At 38.7% G+C, this 26,732-nt stretch overlaps 1 long non-coding RNA gene and 1 pseudogene across 1 annotated transcript in view; both read right to left on the bottom strand.

Annotated features, from left to right (window-relative positions):
• The window catches only part of LOC113886899, a 113,927-nt gene that overhangs the window by 57,995 nt on the left and 29,200 nt on the right, over positions 1-26,732 (bottom strand). The window lies entirely within an intron of this gene.
• LOC113886898 lies at positions 19,874-21,473 on the bottom strand (annotated as a pseudogene).

Below are 26,732 nucleotides of genomic sequence, written 5' to 3'. Positions count from 1 at the left end.
AAGTCTGTGAAGTACCTTAGAGAGTCTTTGAAAGCTGGCACTGGTGATAGTGTATAAATTCTCACAATAGTACTATGATGGGAGTATTATCAACTGGTACTTTTAAATGAACCCCAGCCAAATAAAGAAGTACAAGTAATTACTATAAATAAGATGGAAGGACAAAAAAGACTGTGTTACTATGGTGTGCAAAAGAATATTCATGGTGTATTTGGCAGAACATATGTTTTCATCAGCTTATATTGTGTACTCAAATCCATATTCTAGAGGCTGCATTTAATATTGCCCACTTGTCACATAGGCATGTTTCTATTAGGAAAACTGTTCATTAAGAGGAGACAGTAGGTACATTAGTTACAATCACAAACTTTGAAGTCCAGAGTGCAAATCTTGGTTATCACTTCTAGGTTGTTTGACTCTGGGGAAGTGTCTAAACGTATTTGAGCCTCAATCTTCAACACAGTGCACAGGGTTATAGTGAGAGACAAATAAAGTCATGCATGTAAAGAGATTAGCAGAGTGCTTGATACATAGGAAGTACCCCCAATGACAGGTGCTGGGATACAGCTATTATTTCATTCTCATGGAACTAAATGAAAAAATATATATCAATTTGTTAAAGTCCCACAAAGAGCACCATGACTTTCAAGCACCGTGACTAACACCTGAGAAGGGGCTTCCTTGGTGTTTCAGCAGTAAAGAATCCACCTACCAATGCAGGAGACATGGGTTCTATCCCTGGGTAAGGAAAATTCCCTGGAGGAGGATATGGAAACCCACTCCAGTACCCTTGCCTGGAAAATCTCATGGACAGAGGAGCCTGGTAGGCTGCAGTCCATGGGGTCGCAAAGAGTCAGGCACTACTGAGCAACAAACACTTACACTTAGTGACTAAACAGCAACAAAAACAGTTGAGCAACCTTGAGAATGACTTCCCCAGTATAGCATAGCCTGTGCCTGAATTCAAGATACTACACCTTAGAAGAGAATTGGACTAGAAGTTAACCTTTGGATGAACAAAAGACATGAAGAGACTTCAGGAAGGAAAACCTCAAGAGGAAAGATGGTGCTGAAGGACAAAAACCCACATGCAAAGGTCAGAGGGTTATGAATCACTTAGTCAAAGCTATGGTTTTTCCACTAGTCGTGTATGGATGTGAGAATTGGACTATAAAGAAGGCTGAGCACCAAAGAATTGATGTTTTTTAACTGTGGTGTTGGAGAAGACACTTGAGAGTCCCTTGGACACCCAGGAGATCAAACCAGTCAATCCTAAAGGAAATCAACCCTGAATATTCATCAGAAGGACTGCTGCTGAAGCTGAAGCTCCAATAGGTTGGCTACCTGATGCGAAGAGCTGGCTCACTGGAAAAGACCTTGATCTAGGGAAAGATTGAAGGTAGGAGGAGAAGAGGGTGACAGAAGAAAAGATGGTTGGACAGCATCATTGACTCAATGGACATGAGTTTGAGCAAGCTCCAGGAGATGGTGAAGGACAGGGAGGCCTGGCATGCTGCAGTCCATGGGGTCACAAAGAGTCAGAGACGACTGAGCAACTGAACAACAACAGCAGCAGCAGAAATTTACACAACATTGTAAATCAACTATAGTTCAATTTTAAAAAGAAAGAAAAAAGTCATAGGTTATGAAGTACAGGATCTTCAGGAAGACTAAATATTACTGCTTTGCACTTGAGTTTCCACAATTGCACTAGCTTTGTAGAAAAGGGAGGAATCACAAGTTCATGTTTTCCTGGCTCCATTCCCATGCACACTCTAGTAACTTCACTCCCTATTTTGTACCCATACATTCCCTTAGGTCGTCTCTCTGTCCCTTCCCCACTGCTCACCACCACCAAAAAACAACCTGTTAAACCAAGATAATACCTCACAAGTTCTCTGGGAATCAGTACTCATGGCCACCGCATATCTCCCACTTCTCTTCTCTTCTTCTAGGGCTTGCTCTGGGTATATATACTGTCCTGGCCAATGGCTACTCAAAGCAAAACCTCCACTTGGTATCTGCCAAAGGCAAGCCTGGTGACCAGCAGTATCTATTACCAGGTTGTCAGTACCCAATAGGGAATGTGCTCTCTTCCAACGTTGCACTCTCCTGGGTGCTGCCAAAGCTGCTGGCACTGAGGTTGCTGTCATATTACAACAAGGTTTTTTTTTTTCTTCACATTTTTTTTAAAATTGGAGATCTTTTGATGTAAGTTTCAGGCCTGGGTTCAAAGTGCGGGGGAGCTGGGAGAGATGATATCTGTGACAGACATTTTTGATAGACTCACATAATCTAGCCAAGGCTCTAACATGAACCCAACTGCCCTCGAATCAAGTTATGTGACAGTCTTTTAACTTTGGATGATTTCTTTCCCAGGAGGCTTCTTGATCCTTATGCCTTATCAAACCTCCTATGTGCCCAGCTAGTTGCACCTAACTTTTATAGTAACTGCCACTGAAGTTGACAATAGGGTTCTTTACTATGATGGGATGGTCAGAAGAATGGACAAAGGACACAGAGGTGAAATTCATTGAGTAGTTCAGTTTATCAAGGATCACTGAATAAACACTGTCTGCTTCACAACGGCCTTGCAAGGCTTCCATTATTACACTCATGTTCCAGGTCTTATACTCTGTTATACCGATGCTCAAAGTAATGGGATCAAGGTTCACACAGACAGTAAAGGACAGAATTTAAATTAAGTCTTCCTACTCCAATTGCCCCTACCTGCAGTAACAGTCTGCATTTTAATCACAAGGAATAAATATAATTGACCCTAGGGGATTAGGGTAAATGTATGAGGAGATAAAAATGCACACATTGGAGTCTAGAGCATTACATTTTTACAACAGACTGTGACCACTCTAAGTGTCAACAAATTATGACCTGAAGGCCCACAACTTGGTTTTTTAAATAGTTTTATTGGAACACAGCTGTGCTCATTGTGCTCATTCATTCACTTACATACAGTATACAAGCACAGAGATGAGTTTTGTCACAGAAACTATATTCATGCAAGCCTAAGATATTTATTTTCTGGCTCTTTAAGAAAAAAGTTTAGGAACCCCTGCTAACCCATCAAAATGTCCCAAAGGTTCAGGAAATGTCTTCATTAGTACATGATATCCCCCACCACCCCACCCAATCTTTAGAACCATAATGAATCTGAAAAAGACTTAGTCCTATATCTGGGGAGAAATTATCAACACAAAGTACCCACAGAGCTCTAGGTCATGCTTAAGAATAGTGCCATGGCACAAAAGTTCTTAAACTGGGGCTAGTATGTATTTGCATAATAAACTTTTTGGGAGAAAAGATCCATAACTTTATCATATCAAAAATAGTTAGGAATAACCAATGTAATTCTTGTCAGACGGATATAGGTTTAAGTCCCAATTCAGGTACTGACCAGCTGTGTGATTTTAGCAATTAGTTAAACTCTTGGAGTTTCTCTTATTTAAAAAGTGGTTTATATAGATGATCTCCTAGGACCAGGTCATCCCCTGAATGTGTGCATCTACCTGAAACTTTAGATCACTAAGTGATTCCTGGACTTTGTCCTTTCCCTATTCCCTTAAAATGAATGTGACCACCACCTGGACCACCTCATCAGGTGAAGCAAACTATGATATATCCATACAATGAAATATTACCTACCCCACAATTAAAAGGAACTACTTATCCATACAATGGATAGATCTCAAGAACCTTATGCTGGGTTAAAAAAAGTCAGACTCAAAGACTATTAACTGTATAATTCTATTTATATGACATTCAGGAAAAAACAAACTACAGGGACAGAGATCAGATCAGAGGTTGCCAGAAACTAGAGTGGAGCAAAGAGATTGATACAAAAAGTGAGGGAAACAGAATTTTGAACTCCTGTGACCTTCAGCCTAGGTTTTATGCCCATGAATATGTTGTGTTACAAAAGGAACTCTGTAGTTGTAATTAAGGTTATTAGTCATTTAACTGTAAAATGACAAGATCAACCTGGAGTATCTAGGTAGGCCCAATGTAATCATATGAGCTCTTAGAAGCAGAGGAAGAAGGGAGAGATTTTTGAAGCACAAGAAGGATTCAACTTGCTGTTGCTGGCTTGAGGATGGAGGGGCCAAGTGTCAAAAAAAAAAAAAAATGGGGAAGTTCAGTCCTACAGCCCCATGGAATTGAATTATGCCAATCACTTGAATGAGCTTGAAAGCAAATTTTTTACTCATCTCCAAAAAGGGACTCAAACCTGGGGAACACTTTGATTTCAGCCTTGTGAGACCTTGAGCAGAGAAACCAACACTCTGTGCCTGGATTTCTGACCTATGGAAATATGAGTTAATAAGTGGATGTTGTTTTAAACTGCGAAGTTTGTGGTAATTTGTTTTGACAGTAATAGAAAACTAATACAGCAGGGCATGAAGGAAGTCTTATGGGTAGAAGAAATACCCTATCATTTATTTCAGGCATTTTTTCAGGTTTACTGAGATATGATTGACATATAATGTTGTCCAAGTTTCAGATGTACAACATGAAGATTTGATAATATGTAAAGATTGTGAGTTGATTACCACAATGCGGTTATTTAACACATCCATCATCTCACAGAGTTATTTTTTGCTTTGTGGTGAGAATTTTTAAGATCTACTCTCTTCAGATCAGATCAGATCAGATCAGTCGCTCAGTCATGTCCGACTCTTTGCGACCTCATGAATCGCAGCATGCCAGGCCTCCCTATCCATCACCAACTCCCAGAGTTCACTGAGACTCACGTCCATCAAGTCAGTGATGCCATCCCGCCATCTCATCCTCTGTCGTCCCCTTCTCCTGCCCCCAATCCCTCCCAGCATCAGAGTCTTTTCCAATGAGTCAACTCTTCGCATGAGGTGGCCAAAGTACTGGAGTTTCAGCTTTAGCATCATTCCTTCCAAAGAAATCCCAGGGCTGATCTCCTTCAGAATGGACTGGTTGGATCTCCTTGCAGTCCAAGGGACTCTCAAGAGTCTTCTCCAACACCACAGTTCAAAAGCATCAATTCTTCGGCGCTCAGCCTTCTTCACAGTCCAACTCTCACATCCATACATGACCACTGGAAAAACCATAGCCTTGCCTAGATGGACCTTTGTTGGCAAAGTAATGTCTCTGCTTTTGAACATGCTATCTAGGTTGGTCATAACTTTCCTTCCAAGGAGTAAGTGTCTTTTAATTTCATGGCTGCAGTCACCATCTGTAGTGATTTTGGATCCCAGAAAAATAAAGTCTGACACTGTTTCCACTGTTTCCCAACTTTCAAATAATATGCTATATCTTGATTATGGTGGTAGTTAAACAACTGAGTATGTTTGTCAAAATTCATAGAACTGTACACCTAAAAAGGCTATAGTTTATGTAATGCATGTGTCAGTAAACCTATAAAAATAAAATAAAACTAATCAAAATAGATTGTAAATGGGTAAATTTTATAGTATGTAAACTATACCCCAAATAAAATGGATTTTAAAAACCAAATTGAAGGGTCATCTACTAGAGAGCTTTCCCTTTACTCTCATCTTTCCCTGACTACAGATAACCAACCACTTTCTTGCTACAACTGCACTTTTTTATTTACTTCTATTTTTCTCCTAACACTATATTGCCATTTTGAATTATAACTGTATTACTAGCAGACTCTAAGTGCACAGACAGTGTCTTCTAGTCTGGATCATGAGTGCCCAAAATACAGAAGGTGTTTTATCATTTTTATTTGATTTATGTTTTTATACATGAATGTTTTTAAAACCTTTAAAAGATTTTTTTTCAAAAATGTTCTGCCTGGATCTTTTCCTCAGAGTAATAAATTCCATATGTTTATTACTGTGTTAAGCATTTCAATTTCTTTTAAATTCAAAATCACTTCCTTAGATTTCAAGGGAGTACTCTCCATTTCTGGTATTTTTTAATACAGTGAAATAATCCAGGTGTGTCTTATTTGGAGACTTAGATAATATATGTATTTTACATACAGTTTTTCTAGAAAATAATCAGGCTGGAAATGCCCTTTCAACAATATCTATGTCCATCATAGGTAGGGGTGCCAGATAAAATACATCATGCCTCAGTAAATTTGAATTTCAGAAACACAACAAGTAAGTCTTAATAAAAGTATGTTTCACACAATATTTAACTGGGTGTTATTTGTTTGTGCCCTCCAAGAGGAGGAGTTCTTTATTTAGGAAGGTGCTAAGTCTGACAGCCTTAATTATAGCATACACTTATGAATTAAAGCAAGAGTTCAAGAATCATGTTTTACTTGGTTTTATAAATTTTTAAAAATATTTATTTCTTCAGCTCTGCCAGGTCTTCACTGTGGCATGTGAGATCTTTAGTGGTAGTATTTGAACTCTTAGTTATACCATTTGGAATCTTGTTCCCCAGCCAGGAATCGAACCCAGGCTCCCTGCATTGGAAGTGTGGAGTCTTAGCCACTGGGCCACCAGGGAAGTCCAAGAGTTCAAGACTAACATTAATGTAAATTTGTGTTTTAAGTATGCTGAGGTTTTACTAAGTGACAATCACCTACATCATGGGCCTGGGTGGGAAGTGAGATGTGCAGACTAACTCTGAGGGCAGGGATGCAGGCAAAAAGGAAATCTGCAATAAACTGGATCTGCTAAGAAGTGACTTCATGCTACTGGGGAGGGCTGCAAGCATTGCCTGAAAGTTGTACACTAATGGAAGTAAGAGACTGCCACTTAGAAAAACTTATTCAGGCAGAGAGGACTTTGGGGAAGAAATACTGGATAAGGAGGTGCCAGAAGGATTCCACAGGAAGGTGAAAGTTTGAGAGTTAGGCAGATGGCTGCTGAGAAAGAATCTTTAATTCCTTAATTTGAACCAAAAATATTGAGCACCTAATATGTGTCATACACTGTGCAAGCGACACCATTCAAGGTAGAGATAAAAGCCCCCCTCCTCATGGAATTTACATGTCAGCTGGGGAGCAGGGATACACAGCATATACAAATCAATAAGGAAAGCATATATAGTGCTATGGAGAAAAATGAAGCAAGTACAGAAGATAGGAAATGTGGATGGAGAAACTTAAGAGTACCCAGAGAATGCCTCATTGACAGTGACATTTGAGCAGAGACCTTAAATAGGTGAGGAGAAAGGTGATGCTTCTATCTGGTGTAAAACTAGTCCAGCAAAGAGAACATCTATATGTGTGATAAAAACCCAGCTTTGTCTAGGAAAAGCAAGGTCAATGTGGCTGAAGCCCAGTGGAACTAGTAGGAGAGGGGTTAGGGAGCGAGATGCAGAGACTTCCTATGGGGCCTTATTGGATAATATAAGGATTTGTTCTTTTAACTGTGAGTATTAGCTGCTGGAGATTTCTGAGCAAAAGAGTGATTCATAAAAAGCTTGCTCTGGCTGCTTCCCAGGTGGCGCAGTGATAAAGAATCCGCCTGCAATGCAGGAGACACAGATTCGATCCCTGGGTCGGGAGGGCCCCCTGGAGAAAGGCATGGAAACCCATTCCAGTATCTTGCCTGGAAAATCCCATGGACAAAGGAGACTGGCAGGCTACAGTCTATAGGGTCACAGAGTTGGACACGACTGAGCACACACGCATTGGCTGCAGCATAGAGGATAGAATGCAAAGAGACAAAAGACAGAAACAGCATGACCAGTTTTAAGACCAAGTCCAAAAAAAAAAAAAAGACCAAGTCAGGTATATGAATAGCTGATTCACTTTACTGAACACCTGATACTAACACAACATTGTAAATCAACTATACTCTAATAAAATCTTAAAAAATAGAAATAGAGTAAAATAAAATAAAATAAAAAGACCAAATGAGGAAGAGATTGCAGCTTCCTTCACTGAATTATAGCTAAAAGTGGTGAAAATAAATATTTAGTAAAATGACACTGAGGTGCTGGTCTTTTCTTTTAAGTAAAGACAGTTTTGTGTAGCAGAATCCAATAGCTTAGCTAGGTGCTTTGTTACAGATCTGAAGAAGGAGGATCAGTACGTTGCATTACAAGAATATTGCAAACAGTCTATGAATTATATAACTTGTCTGGGCCCACCTATCTGAAGCCTCTTATCTCTTTAGGACAAGCTTATAAGGTTAGTGTGATAATGGTCTAGCTAAGCTAAATGTTGTAAGTATAGAGCTGTAGAAACTGAATTGTAAAGAATGGGGACTTGGTCTTGCTTAATGCTTATGTATGTGGTTATCTGCCTCTGCTCTTGGCAGCTAACTAAAGCCAACCTTAGCCTATGAGCATGTTCAATGTTGGATGCTTTTCTATTTGAGAAATTTAAATATAACATAAAACTAAAAGCGGTTTTGTATTTACTAATGCATTGTCCTTGTTTGTTTAGTTATGCTCTGTAGTAAAGAAACACTCCTATGACATTCTGGTTTTACACAATAGATAAATAGAGTTCTGAATGATTTAGGCACCACAGTTCCCCTAGGTGATTCGGATGTAATTTGGTTGAGGCTCATGGAGCCTAAAGAGTAAGTCAATTGGCCTGGAGGGGGATTCAAACCAGAAGCTTAATGAACCAGCTTTAAAGCTCATTAAATAAGACTGTTCACCGGACTATATAAGGACAGCCCGATGTTCCCCATACTGTCAGGAGAAGCTCCTTCTAAGTGAGGATATGTTGGACTAAGGAAGTTTCAAGTGAAAGAACATAGAAACAAAGCAAAAGCAAAACAGCCCAAAGCTGAGGCCATGTGGAGGAGAATCTGTTTAGCAGGCATACTCTGGCAAGACACCAGTAACAAAGAACTGCCAGCCACATGGCTCTCTGATGATGCTCACCCTTAGCCAGTTTCATTAATTAGAGTTGTCATATTATATACAGTGGTCCCTTGGTATCCAAGGGGGATCAGTTCCACAACCCCTGTGAATACCAAAATCCATGGATGCTGAAGTTCCTTATATAAAATGGTATAGTGTTTGCATATAACCTATGCATAGCCTCCTGTGTACTTTAAATCATCTTTAGATTATTTATAATACCTAAAACAATGTCAATGCTATGTGTGTACTTGTAAATACAATGTAAATTATATGTAAGTATCTGCCTGCATGTAGCAAATTCAAGTTTTGCTTTTGGGAACTTTCTGGAAATTTTTTTTAATATGTTTGATCCATGGTTGGCTGAATCTAAGGATGCAGTATCCATGGATACAGAGGACCTGACTGTATATGTAGCTTTATCCCCACTTCTGGGGATTTCTGCCTTTTTTTCTATCATTTTCTTCATCATTTGAGTTTCTTTTCTCTGCATCTTTTCCAACACTATTATACCTGTCTTATACACAAAGCACAACTACAAAAAAAATGTCACAGGAACAGACACCTCAAGGATTTATGGAAAAGTAGGATGATGACCTACTGGAGTCTTCCCTCTTATTTTTCTTAATGATATTGAACATTATCCAGATTATTTTAGTCAAAGCAACATTTGGGCAGCTGTCTTCAGGAAACAGTCTATAAAGACTTTTGACTCCCTTTCCTAGGATGCAACAGGTCAGAACTCATCATTTTAAAACATGCTTGAGGGGACTTCCCTGGTGGTCCAGTAGTTGAGAATCTGCCTTCCAATGCAGAGGACTAGGGTTTGATCCCTGGTTTTGGAACTAAGATCCCATATGTTGAGGAGTAAGTAATCCCGTGTGCCAAAACTACTGAGTCTGTGCGCCATAACTAGAGAGTCCGTGCACTGCAATGAAAAATCCTACATGATACAATGAAGATCCTGGGTGCTGCAATTAAGATCTGATGCACCCAAAAAAATTAAATATTTTTTAAAAAATTTAAAAAGACATGCTTGAAAAGATGGAGAAGTGAAGAGACTGGAAAGGTGGAATTATAATTTGAAAAACCAATTTGAATGGAGGTAAGTTTTTGGGAACATTCATTTGAGTGGCTTTTTGGAGAAAACACTTTATGTTTGTATAGTGCTTTATAGTTTAAAAGCATCTTTCACCGTATCAGTTTAGTTCAGTTCAGTCTCTCAGCCATGTCTGACTCTTCGTGACCCCATGGACTGCAGCAGGCCAGGCTTCCCTGTCTATCACCAACTCCCGGAGCTTACTCAAACTCATGTCCATTGAGTTGGTGATGCCATCCAACCATCTCATTCTCTGTCATCCCCTTCTCCTCTTGCCTTCAGTCTTTCCCAGCATCAGGATCTTCTCCACTGAGTCAGTTCTTCACATCAGGTGGCCAAAGTATTGGAGCTTCAGCTTCAGTGTCAGTCCTTCCAAGGAATATTCAGGACTGATTTCCTTTAGGATGGATCAGTTGGATCTCCTTGCAGTCCAAGGGACTCTCAAGAATCTTCTCCAATACCACAGTTCAAAAGCATCAATTCTTCAGCACTCAGCTTTCTGTATAGTCCAACTCTCATATCCATACATGACTACTGGAAAAACCATAGCTTTGACTAGACAGACCTTTGTTGGCAAAGTAATGTCTCTGCTTTTTAATATGCTGTCTAGGTTGGTCATACCTTTTTTTCCAAGGAGCAAGCGTCTTTTAATTTAATGGCTGCAGTCACCATCTGTAGTGATTTTGGAGCCCCCAAAAGTAAAGTCTCTCACTGTTTTCATTGTTTCCCAATCTATTTGCCATGAAGTGTTGGGACCAGTTGCCATGATCTTAGTTTTCTGAATGTTGAGTTTTAAGCCAACTTTTTCACTCTCCTCTTTCATTTTCACCAAGAGGCTCTTTAGTTCTTCACTTTCTGCCATAAGGGTGGTGTCATCTGCATATCTGAGGTTATTGATATTTCTCCTGGCAATCTTGATTCCAGCTTGTGCTTCATCCAGCCCATGATGAAGTACATCTCATGATGTACTCTGCATATAAGTTAAATAAGCAGGGTCACACTATACAGCCTTGATGTACTCTTTTACCAATTTGGAATCAGTCTGTTGTTCCATGTCTGGTTCTAACAGTTTCTTCTTGACCTGAACACAGATTTCACCATACAGTTGCATTTAGCTCTCACTGGGACTCTGAGGAGAAAGGTGAGTGGACTTCTCCAACACTACACAGTAATTGAGCAATGATGCTGGTATTATAAACAAAGTCTGGCTCCTCATTTCAGGCTAAGCTGCATTATTATTTATTAGGATCCCCTGCAGAATCTTGACATCACAAAACAAATTTAGAAATATTTAGAAAAAATTTTATTTGAAAAATAAATCTAAAAGTTTTATAAGGTAAATGTGTAAGAACTTTATGAGGTTGAAGGTTTCAAGCTCTAAAACACTAGTGATCAAAATCACTATGAGGGACCCAAGGAGAATTTTATCTAAGATCATCAATGGTCAAAAGCAGCTACAGCTGGAGGACTTCTAGAATTCTTCATTCTTGGTGAAAGATATTTTCATTTCATGCCGGGAGCTGTTATTTCTCCAGCACTCAGATTACTTTATGAGCCATTTGCTTTGCAAGTAAGTAGTTTTTTTCTCTTAATGGAATGAAATAATACACTGTGACAGCTCATTATCAAATTGGAATGCAGAGACAACCTTGGCTCATATAAATTTGCCACTGTAGAAATTATAAAGAAGAAAATAACTATATAGTATATAAAGTGAAGTTTGTTACCCACTGAAAAAACTCTGAAGAGACTTTAGTACAGTAAAGGATTTCAACTTTAGTAAAATATTCAAATCATGAATAACATGCAAATGAAGTAAGACAGTTCATATTTCTTGAAATTCAGACTGCTCAAAAAGCTTTGAAATCTCAGAATATAGATAGAACAGTTTCCCTATCTATAGATGTCTATGAATATGAAGTCACTTAGCAGTCATTTAGCAAACTAAATAAATATAAGCAAAATGTTACTACTGGATATTAGTAGATGAATGGAACAGATGAACTGGTATCAACAAGTAGGAAAAGAGGTTGATTCTAAAGATGGAAAGAAATAATTATGTAGCACATCACAAATTCAAAGGCTCATATTCTATCTAGAACAGTGCATACTACATCATTTTTGTTCTTTTTGAAGAAGTATAAAAATATTCATAAAAGGGCTTCCCCTGTGGCTCAGAGAGTAAAGCATCCACCTGCAATGCAGGAGGCCCAGGTTTGATCCCTGAGTCAGGAAGATCCCCTGAAGAAGGAAATGGCAATCCATTTCAGTATTTTGCCTGGAAGCTCCCAAGGACAGAGGAGAGGATTCAAAGAGTAAAAGATTCATGATTTTGGACTATGACATCTGAATGTGCTAAAGAAAACATTGTAGGGAAATAAAAAATAACACTGTTGGTAAGCCATGTAATATAACAATTTGGCTATCTGCTTGGTTGAGTATAAAGCTTTATGTGTTTTCCCAACGGAACCCAAATATTTAGCATGAGAACAATAATGCTGGTACTTTTTTAAAAAAGCATGCTATTTTAAGGCCTTTGTAATTATTTATAGTCTGCCCTGTGAATGCCTCACAAGTCTAAATCAGAAAACCATAGTTTTTTTAAAAAAAAAAAATTGTTCTTTGCTTGCTCCTAATCATCTGATTTTGGAAAGTACAAAATTCTGGGAATTTTATGTGATTATCTTTGATATTACTAACACACTGTGGATGGATCTTTAATGGCAATTGACAATTAATGCAATTATCTGAAATGACCCAGGCAAAAAGCTCATTCTTATCTGTATTTATAAAGCATTTTACTCTGATCATCAATGCTGAAGGTATAGTAGCAAGATGGTGTCTTAAATTTTTGATGCTAATAAATTTGATGTTAAACTCACTATGTCTTAGAATATAAGTGTTAGAAGTGGGATAGGAATAAGCATCTATTAACCACCTTATTGGGAGAGTAAGTTGGTGCAGCAACTGTGGAGAACAGTTTGGAGGTCCCTCAGAGAACTAAAAATAGGATTACCATATGACCCAACAATCACACTCTTGGGTATATATCCACACAAAACTATAATTCAAAAAGATATATGCACCCTTATGTTCAAAGCAGCACTATTCACAATAGCCAAGACATGAAAACAACATAAATGTCCATCAGCAGATGAATAGATAAAGAAGATATGGTATATATAATGGAATATTACTCAGCCATAAAAAGAATGAAATAATGCCATTTTTAGCAACACAGATGGACCTAGAGAGTACCATGCTAAGTGAAGTAAGCCAGACAGAAAAAGACAAATACCATGTGATATAACTTATATGGGGAACCTAAGTGTTGGTCAATTGTGTCCTCTTTGCGATCCCATGGACTGTAGCCTGCCAGGCTCCTTTGTCCATGGAATTCTCCAGGCAAGAATACTGGAGTACCCTTCTCCAGGGGATCTTCCTGACCCAGGGATGGAACTCGGGTCTCCTGCACTGCAAGCAGATTCTTTACTGTCTGAGACACATGGGAGGCCCTTATGACACTAATGAACCTATCTATGAAACAGAAATAGACTCATAGACATAAAGAATAGACTTGGTGGTTGCCAAAGGGGAGGGGGTTGGGGGAGAGTTGGAGTGCGAGGTTGAGATTAGCAGATGTAAGCTTTTGTATATAGAATGGATCAACAACAAGGTCCTATTGTATAGATAGGGAAATATATTCAATATTCACCATAATGGAAAAGAATATTTTTTAAAAGAATGTATGAAGTGAAGTGAAGTGAAGTCACTTCAGTCGTGTCCAACTCTGTGCAACCTCATAGATGGCAACCCAACAGGCTCCCCCATCCCTGGGATTCTCCAGGCAAGAACACTGGAGTGGGTTGCCATTTCCTTCTCCAATGCATGAAAGTGAAAAGTGAAAATAAAGTTGCTCAGTCGTGTCTGACTCTCCGCGACCCCATGGACTGCAGCCTACCAGGCTCCTCCATCCATGGGATTTTCCAGGCAAGAGTACTGGAGTGGGGTGCCATTGCCTTCTCCAAAAAAATGTATATATATATATATATATATATATATATATATGTGTGTGTGTGTGTGTGTGTGTGTGTATACCACCTGATTTCATAAGGAAGGAACTCAAGCCCAAAGAGATGAAACGATATACTATATATCACAGAAGTAAATGCTGATGCAGTGGGAATACAACTAGGTCTCCAGTTTTCCAGCACAGTATACTTCTGACTTCAAGAGATTGTCTCAAATTTTAATTGGTTACTGCCAAAAGTATATGATGATCTATTTTACAGAACTTTCTGATTTTAAAGTGATAGGAAGAGTAACAATTCACTAACCACCTGGTAGGTACCCCCGCCTCTGTGCTAGTCAACTTATTATTTGGAAAAACTGACATTATTGGCAACATCATGTCTTCTGACCAATGAACATGGTATATCTCTCCATCTTTCATTTCAGACAATATTCAACTTCTTTTGGCAGCTAAGTAAAATCATTTCACTCTGAAAACACTGTTTTTTTTTGCTTCATTTATTTCTGTTTTTCAGAACAGTTGCTGGGCCATTCTGCTCTCATTTTAAGATGGAATGATAACCAGTAAGAATTCAGGGAAAATACAATGTGTTTATTCAGAGGAACACAATTGGCTCTAAATTAACATAGAAATGCCAGCAAGATACTTCTATGATATTCACTATGAAAGATTTTCAGGAAAAATATTATAACCTGATATTTAATTTTTAACATCTTTATTAGGATGTAATTTGACATTCCATAAACTAGATACAATTAAATTTTACAATTAAGTTCTGACACATGTGCATATACATGAAATCATCACCACAACCAACATAGTAGACAGGACTTCCCTCATGGCTCAGTGTCAGAGAATCCACCTGCCAATGCTGCAGATATGGGTTTGATACCTGTTCCGGGAAGATCCCACATGCTGAGGAGCAACTAAGCCCTTGGACCACAACTACTGAGCCTTGCTCTACAGCCTGGGAGCCACAACTACTGAGCCCATGTGCTGCAACTACTGAAGTCTGCTCACCCTAGAGCCTATTCTCCATAAGAGAAGCCACCACAATGAGAAGCCCACGCACCACAACTAGAGTACCCTCCAGTCGCTGCAGAAGAGCCCATGCTGCAACGAAGACCCAGCACAGCCAAAAAAATAAATATATTAAACAAATAAATAAATAACACTTTAAAAAAACATTGTTGTTGTTCAGTCTTTAAGTCATGTCTGACTTTTTGCAACCGCATGGACTGCAGCACACCGGTCTTCCCTGTCCTTCACCATTTCCTACAGTTTGCTCAGACTCATTTCCATTGAGTCAATGATGCCACCCAACCAGTTCATCCTCTATCATCCCCTTCTCCTCCTGCCATCAATCTTTCCCAGCATCAGGGTCTTTTCCAGTAAGTCAGCTCTTTGTATCAGGTGGACAAAGTATTGGAGCTTCAGCTTCAACATCAGTCCTTCCAATAAATATTCAGGGTTGATTTCCCTTAGAATTGACTGGTTTGATCTCCTTGATGTCCAAAGGACTTTCAAGGGTCTTCTCTAGCACCACACAGTGGAAAAATATAGCACTCCTGAAAAGTTCTCTTGGCACCCCTTTGTCATCCTTTCCTAACACTCAATCCCTACCTTCTGCATTCCCAGGCAACCACTAATCTTTTGTTCACTGCAGGCTTATTTGCATATTATAATATTTTATATAAACATGGAATCATACAGTCTGAATTCACTTTTTGGCTAGCTCATTTCACTAAGCATAATTATTTTGAGTTCCATTCAAGTTTTTGCATGTATGAAAATTTCATTTCTTTTTAATACTGAGTAGTATTACATTGTAAGATATATCACTTTGTTTATCCTTTCATTTGTTGAAGGATATTTAGGATGTTTCCTGTTTGGGGCTATGTTACAAATAAAAATGTTATGAACATTTGTGTAAAAGAATTTTCATGGACATAATTCTTTAATTTTTCTTGAATAATTGCTTAAGAGTTTAATGGGTATATCATATGTTAAGTATATGTTTAATATTTTAAGAAGCTGCTTTATCTTTGACAAAGGAGGCAAGAATATACAATGGAGAAAAGACAATCTCTTTAACAAGTAGTGCTGCAAAAACTGGTCAACCACTTGTAAAAGAATGAAACTAGAACACTTTCTAAAACCATACACAAAAATAAACTCAAAATGGATTAAAGATCTAAACATAAGATGAGAAACTATAAAACTCTTAGAGGAGAACATAGGCAAAACACTCTCCGACATAAATCATAGCAGGATCCTCTATGACCCACCTCCCAGAATATTGGAAACAAAAGAAAAAATAAACAAATGGGATCTAATTAAAATTAAAAGCTTCTGCACAACAAAAGAAACTATAAGCAAGGTGAAAAGACAGCCTTCAGAATGGGAGAAAATAATAGCAAATGAAGCAACTTACAAAGAATTAATCTCAAAAATATACAAGCTAATCCTGAAGCTCAATTCCAGAAAAATAAACGACTCAATCAAAAAATGGGCCAAAGAACTAAACAGACATTTCTCCAAAGACATACAGATGGCCAATAAACACACGAAAAGATGCTCAACATCACTCATTCTCAGAGAAATGAAAATCAAAACCACAGTGAGGTACCATTTCACGCCAGTCAGAATGGCTGCGATCTGAAAGTCTACAAGCAATAAATGCTGTAGAGGGTGTGGAGAAAAGGGAAACCTCTTACACTGTTGGTGGGAATTCAAACTAGTACAGCCACTATGGAGAACAGTGTGGAGATTCCTTAAAAAAAAAACTGGAAATAGAACTGCCATATGACCCAGCAATCCCACTGCTGGGCATACACACCGAGGAAACCAGAATTGAAAGAGACACATGTACCACAATGTTCATCACAGCACTGTTTATAGTAGCCAGGACGTGGAAACAACCTAGATGTCCATCAGCAGATGAATGGATATAAGAAAGCTGTGGTATATATACACAATGGAGTATTACTCAGCCATTAAAAAGAATACATTTGAATCAGTTCTAATGAGGTGGATGAAACTGGAACCTATTATACAGAGTGGAGTAAGCCAGAAAGAAAAACACCAATACAGTATACTAAGGCATATATATTTAATTTAGAAAGATGGTAACAATAACCCTGTATGAGAGATAGCAAAAGAGACACAGATGTATAGAACAGTCTTTTGGACTCTGTGGGAGAAGGAGGGGGCAATGATTTGGGAGAATGGCATTGAAACATGTATAATATCATATAAGAAATGAATCACCAGTCCAGGTTTGATGCAGGATACAGGAAGATTGGGGCTGGTGCACTGAGATGACCCAGAGGGATGGTATGGGGAGGGAGGTGGGAGGGGGGTTCAGGATTGGGAACACGTGTACACCCATGGCAGATTCATGTTGATGTATGGCAAAACCAATATAATATTGTAAAGTAATTAGCATCTAATTAAAATAAATTTAATTAAAAAAAAAGAAGCTGCCAAACTGGCTTCCAAAGTGATTTTACATTTTGTATCCCCACAAGCAGTATATGGGTGTTCAGGTTCCTCCACATCCTTGTCAACACTTGGTATGGTCAGTCATTTTCATTCTAATACAGGCATACCCCAGAGATAATTGTGGGTTAAGGTCTAGACTACTAGACTAATAAAGTGAGTATCATAATAAAGTGAATATATCATAATAAATTTAGTCACAAAATTTTTAGTTTCCCAGTGCATATAAAAGTTGTGTTTACACTATACTATAGTTTACTAAGTGTGCAACAGATTATTAAAATATATATAAAAACAATTAAAATATTTTGTTGCAAAAAAATGCCAACCATCATCCAAGCCTTCAGTGAGTCCTAATATTTTTAGTGGGAGATGGTCTTGCCTTATGTTCATGGCCACTGACTGATCAGGGTGGTACTTGCTGAAGATTGGGATGGCTGTGGAATTTTCTTTAAAAAATGATTAAATAAAGTTTGCTGAATTGACTCTTTTGTTGAAGTATAGTTGATTTACAATGTTGTGTTCATTTCTGCTGTACAGCAAAATGATTCAGTTTTACATATATATGTATATTCTTTTTAACATTTTTTTCTATTATGGTTTATCATAGGATATTAAATATAGTTCTCTCTGCTATACAGTAGGAACTTATCGTTTTTGATTGACTCTTTAACTCGAACACTTAGAGGCCACTATAGGGTTGTTAATTGGCCTAGTTTTAATGTTGTTGTATTTCAGGGAATGAGAAGGCCTCAGGAGAAGGAGAGAGCTGGGGGAATGTCTGGTCGATCGACCAGTCAGAACACACAAAACGTTTACTGGTTAAGTTCACCATCTCATATGGGCATGGTTTGTGGTGCCCTTCTCCCCTGCCAAAAATTAGAACCATAATATCAAAGATAACTGATCACAGATCACCATATCAAATATAAAAGTAATAAAAAATTGAAATATTTTGAGACTTACCAAAATGAGACAGACATGAAGTGGAAAAGTGGCACCCTTAGACTTGCTAGACACGGGGTTACCACAAACCTTCAATTTGTAAAAAGAGCAGGATCTAAAAAATGCAATAAAATGAAACACAATAAAGTGAGGTATGTCCATGGATGGAGAAGGCAATGGCACCCCACTCCAGTACTCTTGCCTGGAGAATCCCATGGACGGAGGAGCCTGGTAGGCTGCCGGCTTTGGGGTCACACAGAGTTGGACACGACTGAAGTGACTTAGCATAGCATAGCATAGCATGTCCATGGATGTGTGGTGGTAACGTATTTTGTGGCTTTAATTTTCATTTCTTCAATGACTAATGATGAGTATATTTTCATTTGTCTATTTGCCATTCATATATTTTCAAATCTTACCCACATTTAAATTTGGTTGTTTGTTATTGTGCATGCAAGTCTTTATCACCTAAGTACAAAATTTTCAGCCATTCAGTGGCTTGTCTTTACATTCTTTTAACAGTGTCTTTCAAAGAGCAGAATTTAAAAGTTTTGATGAAACCCATTTTATCAACTTTTGGCTTTTACAGATTGTAAATACTTTTGGTGTCATATCTAAGAAATATTTTCTAAATCCAAGGATGCAAAACTTTTCTCCTATGATTTCTTCTAGAAGTTTTATATATTGAGGTTCTAAATTTAGGTCTATGAACCATTTGGGGTAAATTTTCATTTATGACAAATGTATGGACCTGCATTAATGCTTTTTCATATAGATATTTAATTGTTCCAGCACAATTGGGGGAAAAAAAACTATTCTTTCTCCACTGAACTGCATTTGATTCATTGTTGAAAGTAAGCAGCATATATATGTATGGGCTTATTTCTTAACTCTCTATTCTGTTCCATTGACCTACATGTTTATAAAGATAAACTAGTGCAAAGACACTAGTAACATAAGGTTTTGACTATTATAAATTTATAATGAGTCTTGAAAACAGATACTCTTACTCCTCAAACTTTGCACATTTTTTCAAAGTTGTTTTAGCTAGTCCTTTGTCTTTCCAGATGAACTTGAATATAATATATGGATCTTAAACATCAATTTAGATAAAACTGACAAAATGACAAAAATGAGTCTTTTGGTCAATAAACACCATATATCTATTTATTTATAATTTCTTTAATTTTGTTTTGTAGTTTTCAGTATACTAGTCTTTAGCATCTTTTGTTAGATTTACACCTATGTATTTCATGTCTTTTTATGCTCTTGTCAATGGTATTGTTTTATTTAAATACAATTTCCAATTGTTAGTTACTAATATATAGAAAAAACATTGATGTTTCTATTACCTTGTATCCTGCAATGTTGTTAACGCATTTTTTATATCTAGTAGCTTTTTTTGTAGGTTTAATATCTTCTATATAAATGATCATGTTATGTGTGAACAAAGACAGTCTTACTTCTTTCTTCCCAATTCAAATGCCCTTTTTTTTTTTTTTTTTTTGGACTGAGAACATTTCTTTACTGTAACTTACAAAAAATAAATACAACTGTCTCTAATCTTTGTGAGCAATTTCTCTAAAAATCTAAAATCTGTAGGAAACTTAAATTGTTCTCGGACTAGAGGAAAGAAGTGTCTGTAGTAGTTCACAGGAATACTCAAGTTTAGCGGTACCAGCTCATCTTTCTAGTCGAGAAGACTAAGGTCGATGTGGAAGTAGACATAAGGAAATTAGTCTTGGTTGTGGAGTTGGAGTCCAGGGATCTCCACGGATGCATCCAATATACTTGCAGCTGCAATTTCATCCAGATGCCTGACGATGGAGTTCAGAACCTGTCGTAAACGTTTGGTGCATGACTTCTTATGAGGCTGGAGGAGAACCGCCTGGAAGTTCACTGGAAGTCCATACCTGAGCACAGACTTCACAAACACTCTCAGTGCCTTGATGTGGATCCAGGCAACAAAGGCTTCACTGAAGTGGACCTTGAGCCATCACAGCACTGGGCCCTCACCCTCGCCCTCATTCTCTCTCTCTCTGCCACTCTGCCCCGCAGAGGGCCTATCAGGGTTCCCTAGCGGGGTTACCTTAACCTTGTGGTCCGGGAAGGTGGATGATCCCTTTTTAAGAGCAACACAGGAAGTTTGATATTGTTGCTTCTTATCCGACAGCAATCGGGTCATCTCTTCCCTTTCCCTTTTAATTTCTTTTTCACCATAGTAAAATTCTCGTACACTGAAATTATTCTCTTTGACTTTGGTTTTGAAATCATCGATCACTTTTCAAAACAGAGTCACGGTGAAGAGGCCGCCCTCCTTGTCCTCAGCGACCAACTTGGTTGACCGTGGGACCACCATGAGAGGGATTCATAGCGTTTTTGCCATTGTATGTAACTCGGCTTGGGGACAATGACCAGCAGTGTGATCAGGTACTCAGAATCTAGCACGAAGTCTTCTTTGCTCACAATGTCGCTCAGGGTCCGAGTGAAAAGGTTTTCCATGGATTTCTTCTCCAGATTCTCTAGGTTTGTCTTCAGAGTGTTGTAGGCAGCTGTTCAGGACTTCAGGTCTATCTCGAAGGCACAGGTCGATCTGTGCCAGTTGCTTTGCCAGAATATCCACCATGCTCACCAGTGGCTGCTTTGCGGGATACTTGGCCACGTCCCATTCGAAGTGGGTCACAAAGGACGTTAGGTCAACTCCGTTGGCCAGAAGGTTCTCCTGGACCTTTCCCTTGGCGTCTTCCATCACTTCCACCACGCTCTGGGCCATTCTCCTTATGAGACTTTCAGCAAAGATATCAAGCTTCGCCAGCTCATCAGAGAGGCCAACAAGGGAATCCAAGGTCCCCACCTTGAAGTCAGGAATTGTGAATTTGGTGTTATAAGACAGGTTAGACTTGGAGGTTACTGTGTTCATCCTCTTCAGGGCTTGTAAATTTTCCTTATCTCTGGGGGCAGAAATTAACCAAAACTCCGACATGTTTCTAGTCTTCTTTGATCCAGCTCGAGCACACCGAACGCAGTTCCTTTTGCTTTCGATCGCTGATGGCCTGGGGACAAACTGGCCCCGAGGAGATGCCACCTGCCCTGGCCCCTGGGAGGGCACAGCAGAGGCGCCGGCTCCCGGGTTCCCACGGAGAAAAGTCGTGGAGGGCACGCGTGGGCCGAGGAGGAGCAGGGACCAAGGGGACGCGGGCAGCTCACTCTGGTCCCCCGGGTCGCGACGCGCGCCCTCTCCCCTTGCCGCCTCGGATCCCCGAGCCGCCGTCCTTACTGGGAGCCCGCGGGCCGCGGGCCGCGCGAGCAGGCAGTGGGCGGGCACGGGGCCGAAACGCACGGCCAGCTCCCGGGAGGCAGCGGCTTCTCAAATGCCCTTTATGTCTCAGCTTATTATACTTACTAGTTATACTTACTAGAACATTCAGTACAATGTTGAATAGAAGTGGAAAGAGCAAACCTCCTCCTCTTGTTCCTGAACCATTAAGTGTGATTATATCTTCAGAGTTTTCATGGACGAGAATGCTTTCAAATTGAGACAGTTTCTATTTCTAGTGTTCTGAGAGTTTTATAAGAAATAACCTTTTTGTTGCAGAATTATAAGAGATCTCAAAAATTTCTGAATACTGGACCCTTATCAGGAATGTGATTGCAAGTATTGCCTCCCATTCTGTGGCTTGTCTTTTTGCTCTTAATAATGTTCTTGGATGGAAAAACGATTTTAGTTTTGATGAAGTCCAATTCACAAATTTTTACTTTTGTTTTTTGTGACTTTGGTGTCATATTTAAGAAGCCATTGCCAAATCCAAAGTCACAAAGACTTGGCATATTTGTTTTCTTCTAAAAGTTCTATAGTTCTATCTTTTACACATAGGTCTCTGATCCATTTTAGCTGAAGTAAGAGCCCAATTTCATTCTTTTACCTGGGAATATCTAGTTGCCCCAGCACCATTTGTTCAAATGACTATTCTTTCCCCATTGAATGTTCTTGGGGAAAAATCAGTTGATCATAAATGTGAGTGTTTATTACTGAACTCTGTTTTCTATTCCACTAATCTATATGTCGATATATCTATTCTTATGTCTTACAATTAATGTAGCTTTGTCAGTTCAGTTCAGTTCAGTCACTCAGTCGTGTCCCACTCTTTGCAACCCCATGAATTGCAGCACGCCAGGCCTCCCTGTCCATCACCAACTCCCAGAGTTCACGCAAACTCACATCCATCCAGTCGGTGATGCCATCCAGCAATCTCATCCTCTGTTGTCCCCTTCTCCTCCTGCCCCCAATCCCTCCCAGCATCAGAGTCTTCTCCAATGAGTTAATTCTTCCCATGAGGTGGCCAAAGTACTGGAGTTTCAGCTTTAGCATAATTCCTTCCAAAGAACACCCAGGACTGATCTCCTTTAGAATGGACTGGTTGGATCTCCTTGCAGTCCAAGGGACTCTCAAGAGTCTTCTCCAACACCACAGTTCAAAAGCATCAATTCTTCAGCACTCAGCTTTCTTCACGGTCCAACTCTCACATCCATACATGACGACAGAAAAAACCATAGCCTTGACTAGATGGACCTTTGTTGGCAAAGTAATGTCTCTGCTTTTGAATATGCTATCTAGGTTGGTCATAACTTTCCTTCCAAGGAGTAAGCGTCTTTTAATTTCATGGCTGCAGTCATCATCTTCAGTGATTTTGGAGCCCCCCCAAAATAAAATCTGACACTGTTTCCACTGCTTCCCCATCTATTTCCCATGAAGTGATGGGACCAGATGCCATGTTCTTCCTTTTCTGAATATTGAGCTTTAAGCCAACTTTTTCACTCTCCTCTTTCACTTTCATCAAGAGGCTCTTTAGTTCCTCTTCACTTTTTGCCATAAGGGTGGTGTCATCTGCCTATCTGTGGTTATTGATATTTCTCTCAGCAATCTTGATTCCAGCTTGTGCTTCTTCCAGCCCAGTGTTTCTCATGATGTACTCTGCATATAAGTTAAATAAGCAGGGTGACAATATACAGCCTTGACGTACTCCTTTTCCTATTTGGAACCGGTCTGTTGTTCCATGTCCAGTTCTAACTGTTGCTTCCTGACCTGCAGGAGGCAGGTCAGGTGGTCTGGTATGCCCATCTCTTTCAGAATTTTCTACAGTTTATTGTGATCCACACAGTCAAAGGCTTTGGCATAGTTAATGAAGCAGAAATAGATGTTTTTCTGGAACTCTCTTGCTCTTCCCATGATCCAACGGATGTTGGCAATTTGATCTCTCGTTCCTCTGCCTTTTCTAAAACCAGCTTGAACATCTGGAAGTTCACGGTTCACATACTGCTGAAGCCTGGCTTGGAGAATTTTGAGCACTACTTTACTAGCGTGTGAGATGAGTGCAATTGTGTGGTAGTTTGAGCATTCTTTGGCATTCCCTTTCTTTGGGATTGGAATGAAAACTGACCTTCTCCAGTCCTGTGGCCACTGCTGAGTTTTCCAAATTTGCTGGCATAATGAGTGCAACACTTTCACAGCATAATCTTTCAAGATTTGAAATAGCTCAACTGGAATTCCATCACCTCCACTAGCTTTGTTCATAGTGATCCTTTCTAAGGCCCACGTGACTTCATATTCCAGGATGTCTGGCTCTAGGTGAGTGATCATACTGTCGTGATTATCTTGGTCATGAAAATGTTTTTTGGCCAGTTCTTCTGTGTATTCTTGCCACCTCTTCTTAATATCTTCTGCTTCTGTTAGGTCCTTACCATTTCTGTCCTTTTGGAGCCCATTTTACATGAAATGTTCCCTTGGTATCTCTAATTTTCTTGAAGACATCTATAGTTTTTTCCATTCTGTTGTTTTCCTCTATTTCTTTGCATTGATTAATGAGGAAGGTTTTCTTATCTCTTCTTGCTATTCTTTGGAACTCTTCATTCAGATGCTTATATCTTTCCTTTTCTCCTTTGCTTTTCGCTTCTCTTCACAGCTATTTGTAAGGCCTCCCCAGACAGCCATTTTGCTTTTTTTGCATTTCTTTTCTATGGGGATGGACAGGGATCCCTGTCCCCTGTACAATGTCATGAACCTCAGTCTATAGTTCATCAGGCACTCTATCTATCAGATCTAGGCCCTTAAATCTATTTCTCTCTTCCACTGTATAATCATAAGGGATTTGATTTAGGTCAAACCTGAATGGTCTAGTGGTTTTCTCTACTTTCTTCAATTTAAGTCTGAATTTGGCAGTAAGGAGTTCATGATTTGAGCCACAGTCAGCTCCTGGTCTTGTTTTTGCTGATTGTATAGAGCTTCTCCATCTTTGGCTGCAAAGAATATAATCTATCTGATTTCAGTGTTGACCATCTGGTGACGTCCATGTGTAGAGTCTTCTCTTGTGTGGTTGGAAGAGGGAATTCTGACAGAATATGGTCCACGGGAGAAGGGAATGGCAAACCACTTCAGTATTCTTGCCTTGAGAACCCCATGAACAGTATGAAAAGGCAAAATGATAAGATACTGAAAGAGGAACTCCCCAGGTTGGTAGGTGCCCAATATGCTACTGGAGATCAGTGGAGAAATAACTCCAGAAAGAATGAAGGGATGAAGCCAAAGCAAAAACAATAAACAGTTGTGGATGTAACTGGTGATAGAAGCAAGGTCTGATGCTGTAAATAGCAATATTGCATAGGAACCTGGAATGTTAGGTCCATGAATCAACGGAAATTGGAAGTGATCAAACAGGAGATGGCAAGAGTGAACGTTAACATTCTAGGAATCAGCGAACTAAAATGGATTGGAATGGGTAAGTTTAACTCAGATGACCATTATATCTACTACTGCAGGCAGCAATCCCTCAGAAGAAATGGAGTAGCCATCATGGTCAACAAAAGAGTCCTAAATGCAGTACTTGGATGCAATCTCAAAAACCACAGAATGTTCTCTGTTCTTTTCCAAGGCAAACCATTCAATATCACAGTAATCCAAGTCTATGCCCCATCCAGTAATGCTGAAGAAGCTGAAGTTGTACGGTTCTATGAAGATTTACAAGACCTTTTAGAACTAACACCCCCAAAATATGTCCTTTTCATTATAGGGGACTGGAATGCAAAAATAGGAAGTCAAGAAACACCTGGAGTAACAGGCAAATTTGGCCTTGGAATATGGAATGAAGCAGGGCAAAGGCTAATAGAGTTTTGCCAAAAGAACGCACTGGTCATGTAGCTTTGCAGTAAGTTTTAAAATCTGGAAGTGTAAGTCTTCCAACATTGTTCTTTTTCAAGATTGCTTTGACTATTTAGGACCCCTTGCAAGTTCATATGAATCTGAAAACTGGTTTTTACATTTCTGGGAAAAGGCCATTGACATTTCAGTAGAGATTGCGTGGAATGTGTAAATCATTTTGCGCATAATTGCCATCTTAACAATACTGTGTTCCAAACTATGAACATAGGCTGTCTTTTCACTTATTTAGAGCTTCTTTGATTTCTTTCAAAAGTATTTTGTAGTTTCACATGTATAAGTCTTTCACCTCTTTGGTTAAATTTATTCCTAAGTATTTTACTAATTTTGATGCTGTTATAAGTGTAATTGTTTTCTTGATTCCCTTTTTGAACTGTTTATTGCTAATATATAGAAGTACAATTAACTTTGGCATGTTGATCTTATATCCTGTAAATTTGCTGAATTCACTTATTAGCTGTAACTTCTTGGGGATTTTCTATGTATATAATCACTTCATCTGCAAATAAAGATATCTTTACTTCTTTCTTTCTAATCTGTATGCCTTTTGTTTCTTTTTATCACTCAAATGTTCTGGTTAGAGCTTCCAGTGTGTTAAAATATGAGGTTCTTATGTTTGAGAATGTACATTAAGTTAAACTAAGCTAATCAAGTTTTCATTACAAAGCTCTGTCAAGACATTTTTTATTAAAAAGAATATTTTATGGTCAGCATATTACTATATAATTTATGTATATGTGTGTGTGCATGTATGTGTACATGCTTAAAAGATTCTCAGAGTACATGTGTTAAAGATTATGGACCTGATTTAATTTGCTTGGCAATTTTTTTTAATTATAGTGAAAACATATACTTATGGCTAACCTATAACTAATTTATCATGTATTTTGTGTTATTAGAATCTTAGTTACTGTGGTTTTATAGTACATACTTATTTAAATGCCAATAGTATTGTCAGATATATATATTTCATAGTGTGGGAAATTTTTAATTACCCTTAAAATATCTTTTTATCTGCATGTCGGCATATATTTAAATTTAGTTATTATAAGTGAAGCTCCCTTGGACAAAAGATATACTGTATAATGTATATGGTACAAAGTCACATACAGAAAAATGTATTTTAATCAACACTGAAGCTCTATCTGAAA

The sequence above is a fragment of the Bos indicus x Bos taurus genome, chromosome X (assembly GCF_003369695.1).
Source record: "Bos indicus x Bos taurus breed Angus x Brahman F1 hybrid chromosome X, Bos_hybrid_MaternalHap_v2.0, whole genome shotgun sequence".
Classification (NCBI taxonomy): Eukaryota; Metazoa; Chordata; class Mammalia; order Artiodactyla; family Bovidae; genus Bos; species Bos indicus x Bos taurus.
The sequence above is the reverse complement of the archived record's forward strand: the minus strand, read 5'-3'. Positions and strand labels throughout refer to the sequence as shown.